Source organism: Elephantulus edwardii, unplaced genomic scaffold, assembly GCF_000299155.1.
Source record: "Elephantulus edwardii isolate Elephantulus edwardi_28Jun2011 unplaced genomic scaffold, EleEdw1.0 scaffold00163, whole genome shotgun sequence".
NCBI lineage: Eukaryota > Metazoa > Chordata > Mammalia > Macroscelidea > Macroscelididae > Elephantulus > Elephantulus edwardii.
In genome coordinates, this window is record NW_006399913.1 from 4,655,590 (window position 1) to 4,669,036 (window position 13,447).

Below are 13,447 nucleotides of genomic sequence, written 5' to 3' on the forward strand. Positions count from 1 at the left end.
TGGAGGCCAGAGATAACCAAGCTTCTGATTTAGCATCCTGACAAGTGACCCTAAAACCAGCGGGGCAATTAGACAGCCTAATTGTGTGTCCTGAACCCCATTTATCTCTTTACCCTTTGTATAGCCCTGAGAAGAAAGAAAGCTTTGAGGACCAAGGGGGTAAGGAAGACCTGCAAGGGTGCTTGAAGTTGCCAGATGGGCACACCGCTATCCCCTCTAGCCTGGGCAGGACCTTAGTTCAACAACTCCACTCACCGAGGCTCCAGAAAGTGATAAAAGGTGATAAACAGTAAAAAATATTATAGAGAAACAGTAAAAGATATTACCTCACACTGGGAGAGTTGTGCTTCAGTAAATCCCAGCAATCTGAAGAGATCAGAGGAGATGGGAAAGGGGAGAGCTGGGAAATGGACTTCACTGAATTAGGAAAAGTACAAGAGGGATATAAATACCTCCTAGTCATGGTAGACACCTTCTCTCAGTGGGTAGAAGTTTTCCGTACCCGGTCAGAAACGGCTCAAGTAGTGGTCAAAATATTGCTCTAAGAAATACTACCCCCCAGTTTGGTTTGCCCACCTCACACTGTGGTCCTACAATTGTCCGGCCTTTACAGCCTCTGTGTCAAAACTGATAACCCATGCACTAGGGATACAATGGAAGCTTCACTGTGCTTACAGACCTCAAAGCTCAGGATGGGTAGAGAATGAACTGAACAATCAAAGGAACTTTGACCAAACTAATTTTAGACACTGGCAAAGGGTGAGTGAGGCTCCTTCCCTGGGCATCACTGAGAGCAAGGTGTACCTCATAGAGAGCATGAAATCATGTTTGGGAAACCCACCCCCCTCCCCTCTTACTGAGTGTGAAGCCAGAGGCCCTTACTGAATTGTTTAACTCTGAATTAATCCAGTCTTTACAGACTTTCCAGCAAGTAGAGAAGTCCTCTCTTAAATCCAGGCCCCCCATATACTTCACTAGAGGCATCATGGGATGTGCCACCGCATCCCTTCTTGCCAGAAGATACTGTCCTGGTCAGCAAGCACTGCCTTGGAAATTTAGAGCCAGCCCCAGTGGAAGGGTCTGTACACTGGGGTCACCCTGCCCACCATCAAAGTTGCAGGATTTCCCGAATGGATTCACTGGACGATCAGACAACAAGGTGGAAGGTCCAACCCACCGGAGATCCAGCCAAGATCCAGCTTACAAAAGTTGCCTCCTAATTCTATGTATGCTTCTGATAGCTGTAAGAGGACCGAGACCAACACTCATCTGCCTCAGGTGTTCAGGTGGGAACTCAGAGACATAAAAGCCAGAAGGATGTTGGCAAACACCAGCTCTGAAGACTCCACACTGACCTTGTCGGTAGACCTTTGAATATTAATCCCAGGCCTGTGGACCAGGTGGTTTCTGTGCACTACTAGGATGTAGAGAAAGGAGCTCATCCACTGAAAAGGCCCTAAAAGGCACCCAGTTCTATGCCTGTCCAGCTGTCAGTCCTCCCCACTGTGACCAGCAGGGACACTATCACTGCACATCATATGGGTGTGAAACTTCTGCTTCTTCTTAGAAACAGGAAAATAAGTTTTTAAGAATAAACCACCAGAAAGACTACAAGTCTCTTCAAAGATGCAATCCCATCACATTCCAGCTCCTAAAAGCCCAGAAAAAGAATACATAGAAAGCAGGGTGAACTTATTATGGCTTCAGACTATATGTCAATGGAAGGGACCTGAGAGGAATTTATAATCTAGCCCTACCCTGTGACCCAAAGGCTGTCCCTTAAATCCCATAAGTCCAAGTGACAACCTGATTAACCCCATAAGACCTGAAGCCCCTGTTCAGACACAGGAAAGCACAAAGATCAGCAGGCAACCCTCTGCAGACAAACAGCCCCCCTGCAAGGGGAACCAAACCTTCTGAAACCCCACGGGAGGTCCCTCTCCTGAGTCTAATTAAATCTATGCCCACTGTTATTAACAACTTATCACCTGAAATAGCACAAGACTGCTGGCTTTGGCAGGACCCTCAACCCCCTTCTTACGTAGGAATAAGATATATAGAATGCTCAATCCCAATCTGACTATCCTCTTGACCTCACCATCACTTCCCTAACCTTAGAAGATGTGGTCAGGAGTGGGTGTTGTTTCCTGTCCCCCAGCTATAGGCTGGTTAAGTCCCCCTGTTCTTCGCTCTGTCACACCTCTGTAATGACTGTTTAAGAACCCCAGCTTCCCATCACTAGGAGAGGCACTTTATTTGAAAGTGCCAGGAGAATCCTGGTTTGCCTGCACTGGGGGATTAACCAAATGCATGGCCACTAGTATAAAGCAAGAATAGGATGATCAACACGTCTGAGAGTTTTGTCTCTTGGTACATGTTCTGCCCCAAGGGCTGATATATAGTAGGAGGAAGAGAGCACCCACAACTTACTAATAACCCGGGAAGGCATAGGCGGGCCCCTGTATTAATCCTACTTTTGGGCCTAGGAATAACAGGGTCCATAGATGTAGGAAGTTCTCTCATTCTGCAGGACAAATCTTTTCATTCTCTATCCCACCAGGTGAGCCACGGCTTAGGTATTTTTTACAAAATGCCATATCACACCTTGAACATCTGGTCAACTCCTTAGCAGAGGTAGCTTGACCTGCTCTTCATGAAGCAAGGTGAGCTCCATGTAGCACTAGGAGAAACTTGCTGTTTTTATGGTAATCAGTCAGGGATCATAAAAGAGGCCCTAGGAACGGTAAAAAAAAAATTATCCATAATAAATATGCAAAACCTGCCCAAGAAGAAAGATGGTACCAATGGCTGTTTTCATAGTCACCTTGGCTGACCCACCCTACTATCAGCAATAGCAAGACCATTCGTTCTAATCCTGCTTCACTTAATGATTGGACTTTGCCTATTTAATGGCCCGACGGCATATAACAGGGGACAAATCCAGGAAGTCAAACTTATAGTTCTTAGGCCCCAATACTGTCCCTTACCAGTTAAAAACACCCCCTTTTGAAATTTCAAAAGTTTGGAATGTGTATAAAAACCAGTGGAGAATGAGAGGCCAAACAAACTCCATTATATGTAGCTAAATCTCTGTGTAGAAAATTTTTACCCCAAGCCTCAGAGTTGTGTCAGTAACAGTAGCTGCTATTGTCTATGATGTTTTGTACTCCATGCACCCTTGAAAAGCTTCAACTGTAAAATGCTGTCCATGTATCTCTGTGCCCTTGAAATGTCTCAGCAGCAAAATACTATCCCTGTATCTCTGTGTTCTTGAAGTGTTTCTAACAGTAGAGTATACCTGGAATGAAAAAAATTGTAAAAAGACAACTTCTAGAAGAAACCAAAAAGGGAATCTTGCCTTGTTTTGGGGACCCTTGCCTCCACACACTGCACAGCTAAAAAAAGGACTTCACCTGGGTCAAATGGTATTTCTATTTCCAACTTTTTGAGAACATGCCATACAGCCTTCCATAGTGGTTGCACCATTTTACACTCCCACCAACAATGAAAAAGGGCTCCAGTTTCTCCACAACCTCAACAGCTTTTGCTATTTGCTGCTCTGTTGAATTGTGCTATTTTTACTGGGGTGAGATGATATCTCATAGTTGTTTTGATTTGCATCTCTCTTAGAGCTAGGGATTTTGAACATTTCTTCATGTGTTTGTTTGCCATCTGAATGTCTTCTTTGGCGAAGCGTCTGTTCATATCCTGTACCCATTTTTCAACTGAGTTGTTTATCTTGTTGTGGTGCTTGAGTAGTCTATAAATTCTAGATATAAATCCCTTATCAGACATGTCATACTGGGAATATACCCTAAAGAAACCAGAACTTCCACCCAAGCAGATATATGCACACACATGTTTATTGTGGCTTTGTTCACAATAGCAAAGAGTTGGAAACAACCCAAGTGCCCATCAACAAACGAATGGATAGAGAAGCTGTGGTATATTCACACATTGGAATACTATGCTGCATTGAAAAACAAAGAGCTCATGAAATATTATACTAAATGGGTGACCCTAGAGGACATTATGCTGAGTGAAATATCTCAGTCACAAAAGGACAAATACTGCATAGTGCCACTGTTGTAAAAAGGGACTGACATTGGGGTGGAATCTAAGAAAAGAGGGGATAAATAATGCATACTGTATTGAAACAGATGAGGGAGAGAACTTTTTAAAAGGAATATAGGATTAGGTATTATTTTCATGACAAGATTACAGAAAAATAAGTGCATAGTAAAGAGGACTGTGGACTGTGGACTTGGGGGGATTGTATAACGAAGAATTCTTTTTTCAAAGAGAAAAATGAACTGGAGGGAGAGGTGGGCAGGGAGGAAAATATGCAACAATGAAAGAATGGGGGGAAATTAAATAGAATATGCAGTAAAAATATATATGTTGCATTAAAAAATCTTTAATAATAATAAAAAGGACCTCACCTTTAATCCTGGAGTATATGTCTCTTGATTGGTTGAGCATAACAGGTTGGCAGTACAACTCTTTATCACTAGGCTCCCTCCTTTCTCTCTAGATCCTGCCTATTTTGCTTTTTGCCTTTATTTTTGTTTCTGAATATCAAGATAACCTGTATAGGCTTTTCACTTTTGGACCATTTCTCCTTGAAAAATCAGGCACCTAGACACTTTAAATTTACCATTTTCCTTTCTTATTTTTCTTTCTCATTCTCTGCCTGCAAACAAATACTTCTATTGTCAGTCATTTAATCTCTTGCTGTGAGTCACACTTATTACCCTTTATTTTCTCTATAAATCTTCTGCTTGAGTTTTCACTTTTTAAGAATAGAAAGACGCATGTTTTATGAATCATGCATGTTTTTTAAAGGAGCAGTCTCATTTATTGCTTCATATTAAGAACTTTCTATAGGTCAAGAACTAAAAGAATAAACAAAAATGTTTCTTAGTTTTTACTTAGGGGATTTTCTACTATCAGTGAAAAAAAAAACCCCATCCAAAAAATTAGCCAGTTGGAGGAAATGTATGTGCTCAGCCTCTGTAAACATCCCTTTATTCTACCAGGGTTATATTGTTACCCAAGAATACGGGTTCTTTTGCACCATTTGACAAGAGCTAATACACACCAAGGTCAGAAGCAGTGGTAACAACTTTATTAAAATTATGTAGGAGCTGAGACAGGGGGCTTCCCTTAGACTCTAAGGCTAGGTGTCTCCCCAATTTCTTTCACAATATAGACACTGTACTATAATTACAGTCTACACACTAGTGACTTAGTGGGTAGGGAGTTGCACTGCAGTTTGAGTTCACCTGCTGCTCCACAGGAGAACGGCAGAAAACGCGTAATTTACAGCTTCTGAAAAGCCACCGGCGGATCAGCCATGAGTTGGTTCCAACTTGATGGCATATAACATGAAGCTAAAAAGGAGATTCAAGCCTACTTATCAAATAATTTGAAAAAGCTGCTAGTTCTGAGGTAAGTTCATGGGATAATCAGTATTCTTCACAAAGGACACAGTTCAAAGGCATTGATTCTTTTTTGATCATCCTTATTCATTGTTTAACTTTCAAAAGCATAAGAAGCAACTGAAAATGCCATGGCTTGGAAAAAGCACAGGCACACCTTAGTCTTTAAGTTGACATCATTGCTCTTTAAACACTAGAAAGATCCTTGACAGAAAATTCCCCCAAGGCAATGGGTCTTTTGATTTCTTGATTGCTGCTGCCATGGGTATTGCTTGTGGCTCCAAGTATAATGAAGTCATAGACAGGTAACTCCAGTCTTTTCTCTATCATGATGTTACCTCTTGGCCCAGAGGTAAGAATTGTTGTTTTCTTGATGCGGAGGTGCAACTGTGATGAGCACAATTAATTGCTCTGACATTTTCACTATTGCCACACAATATTGTTCACAAGGTGTTATGACTCACACAGTCAAATACATTTGCATAATCAATAAAACACAAGCAAACATCCTTCTTGTGGTTTCTGCTTTCAGCCAAGATCCATCTGGCGCCAGCACTGATATCTCTTGTGCATAACCTCTTCTGAAATCAGTCAAAATGTCTAGCAGTTGTCTGTCAATGTACTGTTCCAGCCATGTTTTAATAATCTTCATAAATATTTTGCTTGCATATAATATTAAATATTTTGTTCAGTAATTTCCATATTCTGTTGGATTTCCTTTTTTGGGAACGGGCACAAAAATGTATCTGTTTCAGTCAGTTGGCCAAGTAGCTGTCTTCCAGATTTTTTGGTTTAGGCTTAAGCATGTCCAAAGCTGTATCTGTCTGTTGAAATACAACAATTGGTGTTCTCATCGATGTATTGAAACTCTCAGAGCATTCTTCTGAGAACCTTCAGACTGTCATATCTGGCCTGCAATTAGCCCCAACATACTCCAAGGCCAAAAATGTCTAATTGAACGTATCAGATTAGCAGTGACGATCTCTTTATGCTGGTCATCATTGACTGGGTAATCTGCCTGTAGCCATCTCCTGGATTGATAAAGACATCATCTCTTGCCAGAGTGACTAGCCTAGGCTTCTCTGAGACTAGTAGAAATTCTGTCCCAGGATGAGTGCCCCACCTTAATATACCCTAAACCAGAAGAGGTGCCACCTGTGAACTGACTTGACTGGGCATCCAAATTCCAATCTTCTGCTGGACTTGCAGATACATACACTGTCCCAGGCCAGATAGTTTTCTATTTCATAAGCATGGGTGTTTATTTTATATTTGCATTTTGGTGTTGATATTAGGTGCCATTGAGTTGTTAGTGACCTATGAACAACAGATCTGAACCCTGTCCTATCCTTACACTTGTCGACACATTAGAGCCCATTGCAGCAGTCATAGTGTCAATCCACCTGGTCAAGAGTTTTCCTGTCCTTCATTGACCCTCAATCTTTCTGAGCATCATATCCCTCTCCAAGGAACAGACCCTGATAGGAACATGCCTGAAGTATGTGAGGCAAAGCCTCTTCATCTTTGCCTCTAAAGAGCACTATGGCTTCACCCTCTCCAAGACATATTTGTTTGTTCTTTTGGAAGTCCTCTCCGATACCATAACTCAAAGACACCAATAATTCTTCTGTCATCCTTGTTCATTGTCTAGTTCTCAGATGCATAGCAAGTGATCAGAAAGTCTATGGCCTAAATTAGATGCACCTTAGTCCTCAAACTGACATCTTTACTCTTCAGTAAGTTGAAGAGGTTTCTAACTGCAGACTTTCCCATTATAATTTTGTCTCCTGATTTCCTGACTGCTGGTACCAAGGGTGTTAAATGTGGATTCAAGTAAGATGAAGTTTTTAGAGTTTCAGTCTTTTCTCCATCTATCATGATGTTGCCTATAGGTCCAGAGGTAAAAATATTTGTTTTCTTGACATTGAAATGCAATTCATATTGAAGGCTCTATTCTTTGATCTTCTGCAACAAGTGCTTCAAGTCATCCTCAATTATAGCAAACAAGGTTGTGCCATCTGCATAATGAAAGTAATTGATGAGTCTCCCTTCAATCCTGATGCCACATTCTTCATAGACTCCTCCAGCTTCTCAGATAATTTGCTCAGCATACAGATTGATAGGTATGGAGAAAGAATACAACCCTGACACACTCCTGTCTTAATTTTAAACCATGCAGTGTTTCCCTGCTCTGTTCACACAGCAGCCTCTTGGTCTGGATATAGGGTTTTGGGTATTTTTTGTTTGTTGGTTGGTTGGGGTTTTTTGGTTGTTTGTTTGTTTTAGCTGTTGCAAAAAGCTTTATTGCTTCATTTGGTCCAAGGCTTGGGCAAGAGGCTTCTGGGTGGATAAGATTCTACATTAGGGTGGGAAAGAGAAGTTTGCTGATGATGGCAGGAGGACACAGAGGTCCACCCTGCAGGTCCCTGCAGGCCCCTAGTTGCGCTTGAGGGTGAGATGCTCAAAGAAATACTCACCCAGCCCAGCCTGGGGGCCGCCCAGTATTCTAATGTTGGTCAGATGGTCACCATCTTCTTCAGCAGTTTCACTTCCTCATCCAGGAAGTGGTTCTCCAGAAAGTCACAGAGATAGGGTTCAGTGTGGGCAGAACCCACGGCGTGCAGATCCAGAAGGGCCTGGTTTAGGTTCTTCTCCAAGGCCAGCACTGCTCCATGGTGTCCAGGGTTTTACCCCACTCATCCTGGGATGGCTTCTGGATATCTTGGAAGAGGACATGGTTGCCATACTGGTTTTACAGCTTCAAGAGCAGTTTGACACCCTTACACTTATCCTTCTCCAACTCACAGAAGAAATGTCCCACGCCTTCCAAGGCTACATCATCGCTGTCAAAATAAAAACCCAGAGAGAGGTAGATGTAAGGGACTCACATGTGCAGGTTGACCAGATGGTTGATGCTGGCTTCTGCTTAGGTGGAATAATTTTGATGGATCTGAGAGCTCATAGTTGAGGTTTTGGGGCTAACAAAAAAACAGTGTTAACTGGTCCTGAAAATAGGAGATGGCTAAGATGGTCCCAAGGTTATGCCTGGTGATGAAGTTGGAGGGCAGTTGGAGGTTGGAAGGGGGAAGTTGCTGGCTCTGTGCTGTCCAAATACTGTTGACGCAAGAGATAGATCCACGGGACTACTGGGGAACCAGATATAGGTTTTTCATGAGCACAATTAAGTGTTTTGGGATTCTCATTCTTTTCAAACATTGAGCTGTTTGTCGATCATATTTGCATAGTGGCTTGTTTTATACCTTACTCTATGGGATAGCATTTGCCTGTCAGTTTACTGTACTAGGGTAATGTGTGTGTTGGCTGTGATATACTGGAAGTTATGCCACTGACATTTTAAATACCAGCAGGGTAACCATGGTGGGTGGGCTTCACCATAGCTTCTAGATTGAGACCAACTAAGAAGCAGGCTTGACCATCCTGCCATTTTGCAGTAGCAGGCCTTCTAAAGCCCTGTGTATAACAGAGGCATAATGTTAGATATAGTGCTAGAAGACGAGTCCCTGGAAACTACTAATAAAATGAGAATTAACAGTTGTAGACATACCTTAATAACTAAAACATGAAATGTATAAAGCATGAATCTAGAAAAAGTGGAAGTTGAAAAAAAATGGAGTTGTGAGTTGACATCAAATTCATCATCTACAAAGAAAACAAAAGATCATTTCAAAGACAAGAAGGAAATAAAAGACTAAAATGGACGTCAGAAGTGACTGAAATTTGCACTAGAATGGGTGGAGACCAAAATAAAGGGTCTGAAGTAAAAGATATAAAGAGAAGATTTCAAAGGGCTGCTTGAGAAGACAAAGCAAAATATTACAACAAAATGTGCAAAGAGCTGGAATTAGAAAAGCAAAAGGGAAGAACACATTCAGCATTTCTCAAACTGAAAAAAAACTACAGAAGAAAATCAATCCTTGGGCTGTAATACTGAAGGATTCTATGGATGAAATCTTGAATGGTACAGGAGGCAAAAGAACATAGAATACACAGTCACTGTACTAAAACAATTTGGAAGACACTGAACCATTTCAAGAAGTAACATATGACCAAGAACCAATGGTAATAAAAGAAAAAGTTAAAGCTACATTTAAGGTGTTGGCAAAAAAATAAGGACCCAGGAACTGAGTTTTTACTATTCATTGTAAAAGCAATTATTCATGCAGATACAAAATGTCAGATACGTTGTCTCTTTTTGTCAAGATCATAACAAACCTGGTATCAACAACTGCTAAACACCTTACATGTTTCAAAAACTGCAGGTTTGTTTTTCGACAGTATGATCACTTAAGATAAATCAAGAACATTTACTTTTATAATATTATGACATATTTTCATTGAGGCTTACTGTCTCTTTAAACAATCAAAGATAATCAACTAAATGTATCAAAAGCAAATCTCATTTTTAGTTTCTTGAGATCTAAGCTAGAGATAGTGAGTTATGGTGGTGTGTCTTTAAATGGTATCAGAGATAATCCATTACATATATGACTAGAAATCTCACACTGGCTTCTTAAGATCTAAGGGAGAGACAGAAGTCTTTTGGGAGTTGGACTGCTAACCAAGAAGTTTCAAATCTATCACTGGCTAGAAGGTCAGCTATGGGTTGGTCCCAAGTTGACCATGAATTTGAGTTTTGAGGTTGTAGATGCACATATTGATTTTTCCCACATGTTTAAACTGCTAGTAATTCAGAAATTTTACTCAACAGCCAAGTTGCTTTTGAAAAAGAAAAGCTCTGCTAACAGATTCCTCAAAAAACTGTGTTTTTGCCAAATTAGACAAAATTATATTCGTGCTTTGCAAAAAGTTATGAAGTATTGTCTTGAGTGGAAAAGAATTTACACAAAGCATGGCAAAAACTAAAAAAGGGAATTATGATTTGACTCAACATCCACTGTTGTGTTACAATATGAGATTGTTTTCTCATTTTACTTTAAAATGACGCATTTTTTTCTTCCTTTAGACTGAAATCCATTCTAGGTTTTTTTATCATTTTGGAACCTAGTTTAAATTATCATATCTCAGGCAAAAATATTATATATCTTTTTTTCCTTCTAGCCCTCTCTGCTTACAAACGTTTTAGTTTTATGATATCTGTTTTTCTCTCTGAGGGAAGTGAAGGTGAGGAGGGTAGCCTGGAGGTAGAGTGCCATGCCCTAGGGGCCTGGCTCAAACAGCATACATTGTGCTTAAAGGGTTTAGTGTATGAAGTAATAAATCCAGCATTAGTGAATTGTTACATGCTTGAGGCAATTATAAAATATAGGGCATAAAGATAAACATATAAATCAAGAAGAAACTTTGACCAAGAGGAAATTGAGAAATTCACAGATTGTCATTTGCTTTTAGGTAAAGTGTGTAGATAATACAAAGATGAAAGCATAGGTTTTATCACAAGCTAGTATCCTAACTGCTCTTGTTAGGTGCTGTTGAGTCAATTCCAACTCGTACAGCAGATTGAAACCTTGCCCTATTCTGCGTCATCCTCACAATTTGTCTTCCATGCTTACACCTATTGTTGCAGTAACTGTGTCAGTCTATCTTGTTGTCTTCCTCTTTTTTATCGATCTTCCATCTTTATAAGCAAGATTTTATCCAAGATTTTGTCCCTCCTAATAACATGTCCAAAGTAGGGGAGACATCCTTTTCTCTCAGGAGCACTCTGGCTACACTTTTTCCAAGATATATTTTCTTGCTCCTGTAGCAGTATATGGCAAATTCAGAACCCTTCCCCAAAGCCACAAATCAGAGGTAGTCAGTTCTTCTTTGGTCTTCTTATTCGTTGTTCAACTTTAAAAGAGATCCTTAACAGTAGATTTTCACAATATAATTCATCATTTGATTTCTTGATTGACTACTTCTATGGGTTTTGATTGTATATCCAAACACAAATCCTTGAGAAATTCAATATTTTCTCAATTTATCATGACATTGCCTACAGGTCTAGCTGTGAGGATTTTTGTTCTCTTGATGTTGAGGTGTAATCTATATTGAAGGCTGTAGTTCTTGTCTTCTTTATTGTTGTTGTTAGATGCTGTTGAGTCAAGTACGACTCATAGTGACCCTATGAGCAACAGAACTCAACCCTGACCTATCCTGTGCCGTCCTCACCTTCTCGGACACGCTTGAGCCCAGTGCTGCGATCACGGGGCTCAATTCATCTCACTGGGGAGGGGTGTCTCCCTTTCTTTTGCTTAACCTCCATATTTCCAAGTATGACATCCCTTTGTAATAATTCTTCTAGCAACATGTTCAAGGTATGAGAGACAGAACTTTCTAATCTCTGCCTCCAAGGAGCACCCTGGCTGCACCTTTTCCAAGAATTATCTGTTTATTCTTTTGGCAGTCCATGGGATACTCAGTACTGTTCTCTAGACAATTCAAAGATGTCAATTTTTCTTCTGTCATCCTTATTCATTGTCCATCTCTCAGATGCATAGCCAGTGATTGAAAAGACCACGGCGTGAATCAGACACACCAAGACATCAAACTGACATCATTGCTGTTCAGTATTTTGGAGAGTTCCCTGACAGTAGACTTGCCTAATGCAATACATCTCCTTCTCTTGACTTCTGGTGCCAAGCGTGTTGATTGGTGATCCAAGCAAGATGAAGTCATTGACAGCTTCAATTCTTTCTTCATCTATCATGACATCTGTAGGCCCCATGGTGAAGAACTTTGTTTTCTTGTTGTGACGTAATAGTTTTTTATCTGTAGATCTCTTCAGAAAGCCCTTTGAGTAATTTTCACTTTAAGCAAAATTTGCTTTTCAATGTAGACAGGCGAAAGCAAAAGGAAGAAATGATGAAATAAGAGCTGAATCGAAAATTTTAAAAAACAGCTCAAGAAGATAAAAAAAAGTATTATAAAGGTATTATAACCAAATGTCAAAGACCTGGGCTTAGAAAACTAAAAGGTCAGAATACACTCAGTCTTTCTCAAGCTGAAAGAACTAAAGGAAAAAAATTCAAGATGTGAGCTGTAATACTAAAAGATTCCATGAGCAAAATATTGGTTGGCACAGAGAGTATCAAAAGAAGTTGGAAGAAATTCACAGAGTCATTGTACCAAAAAGGATTTATTGATAGCCATTATAAGAGATTGCACATAAACAGTAGTATCGGGGGAAAAAAAATCTAAAGTATCTAAAAGCATTGGTAATCCCTAATGGGTTTCTAAGGCTACCAAAGTCATATGAGGAGACTAACCAGCTTTCTCCCTCCCAAATTGCTGCTGGTGGATTTGCACTGCCAAAGAGGCCAGCAGAGCAACTCCCTAGGGCCTAAACCACCACAGCTCCTTGACAAAAAAGGAAGGCTCTAGGTATTGAAAGAATATAAACTGAGGAGTTTTAGTAATGATGTAGCCCTAAAACAGATGGAGACAACACATTTGGAAGACAGCTACCTGGCCAACTGGCTGAAAGAGATCTATATTTTAACCCATTTTGAGAGAGGGAAAGGCTATATAATAGAATATGAGCATTATCAAACAGTATCATTAATGTTAATATCACATGCAAGTAAAATCTTGCCCATTATTCAAAAATTATGGGAGCAGTACATCCACAAGTAACTGCCAGATAATCAAATTGGATACAGAAGAGGCCATAAATAGAAGAATATCATTGCTGATTTCAAAGGATCTTGATTCAAACAGAGAATACCAGAAAGATACTTACTTGTGTTTTATTGACTATGCAAAGGTATGGACTGTGTGGATCATAATGAATTATGGATAACATTGAGAAGAATGGGAATTCCAGAACACTTAATTGTACTCATGCAGAACTAGTACATAGACTAAGAAGCATTTGTTCAAACAGAACATTTGGAGGCTGCCTGACTTAAAATCAGGAAAGAATTATGTCAAGGCTATATTCCTGTCTATATTTAATATCTGTGCTGAACAAATAACACAAGAAGCTTGACTGTGTGAAGAAGAATTTGGCATCAGTACTGGATATTGGCACCATCATTCCTGGA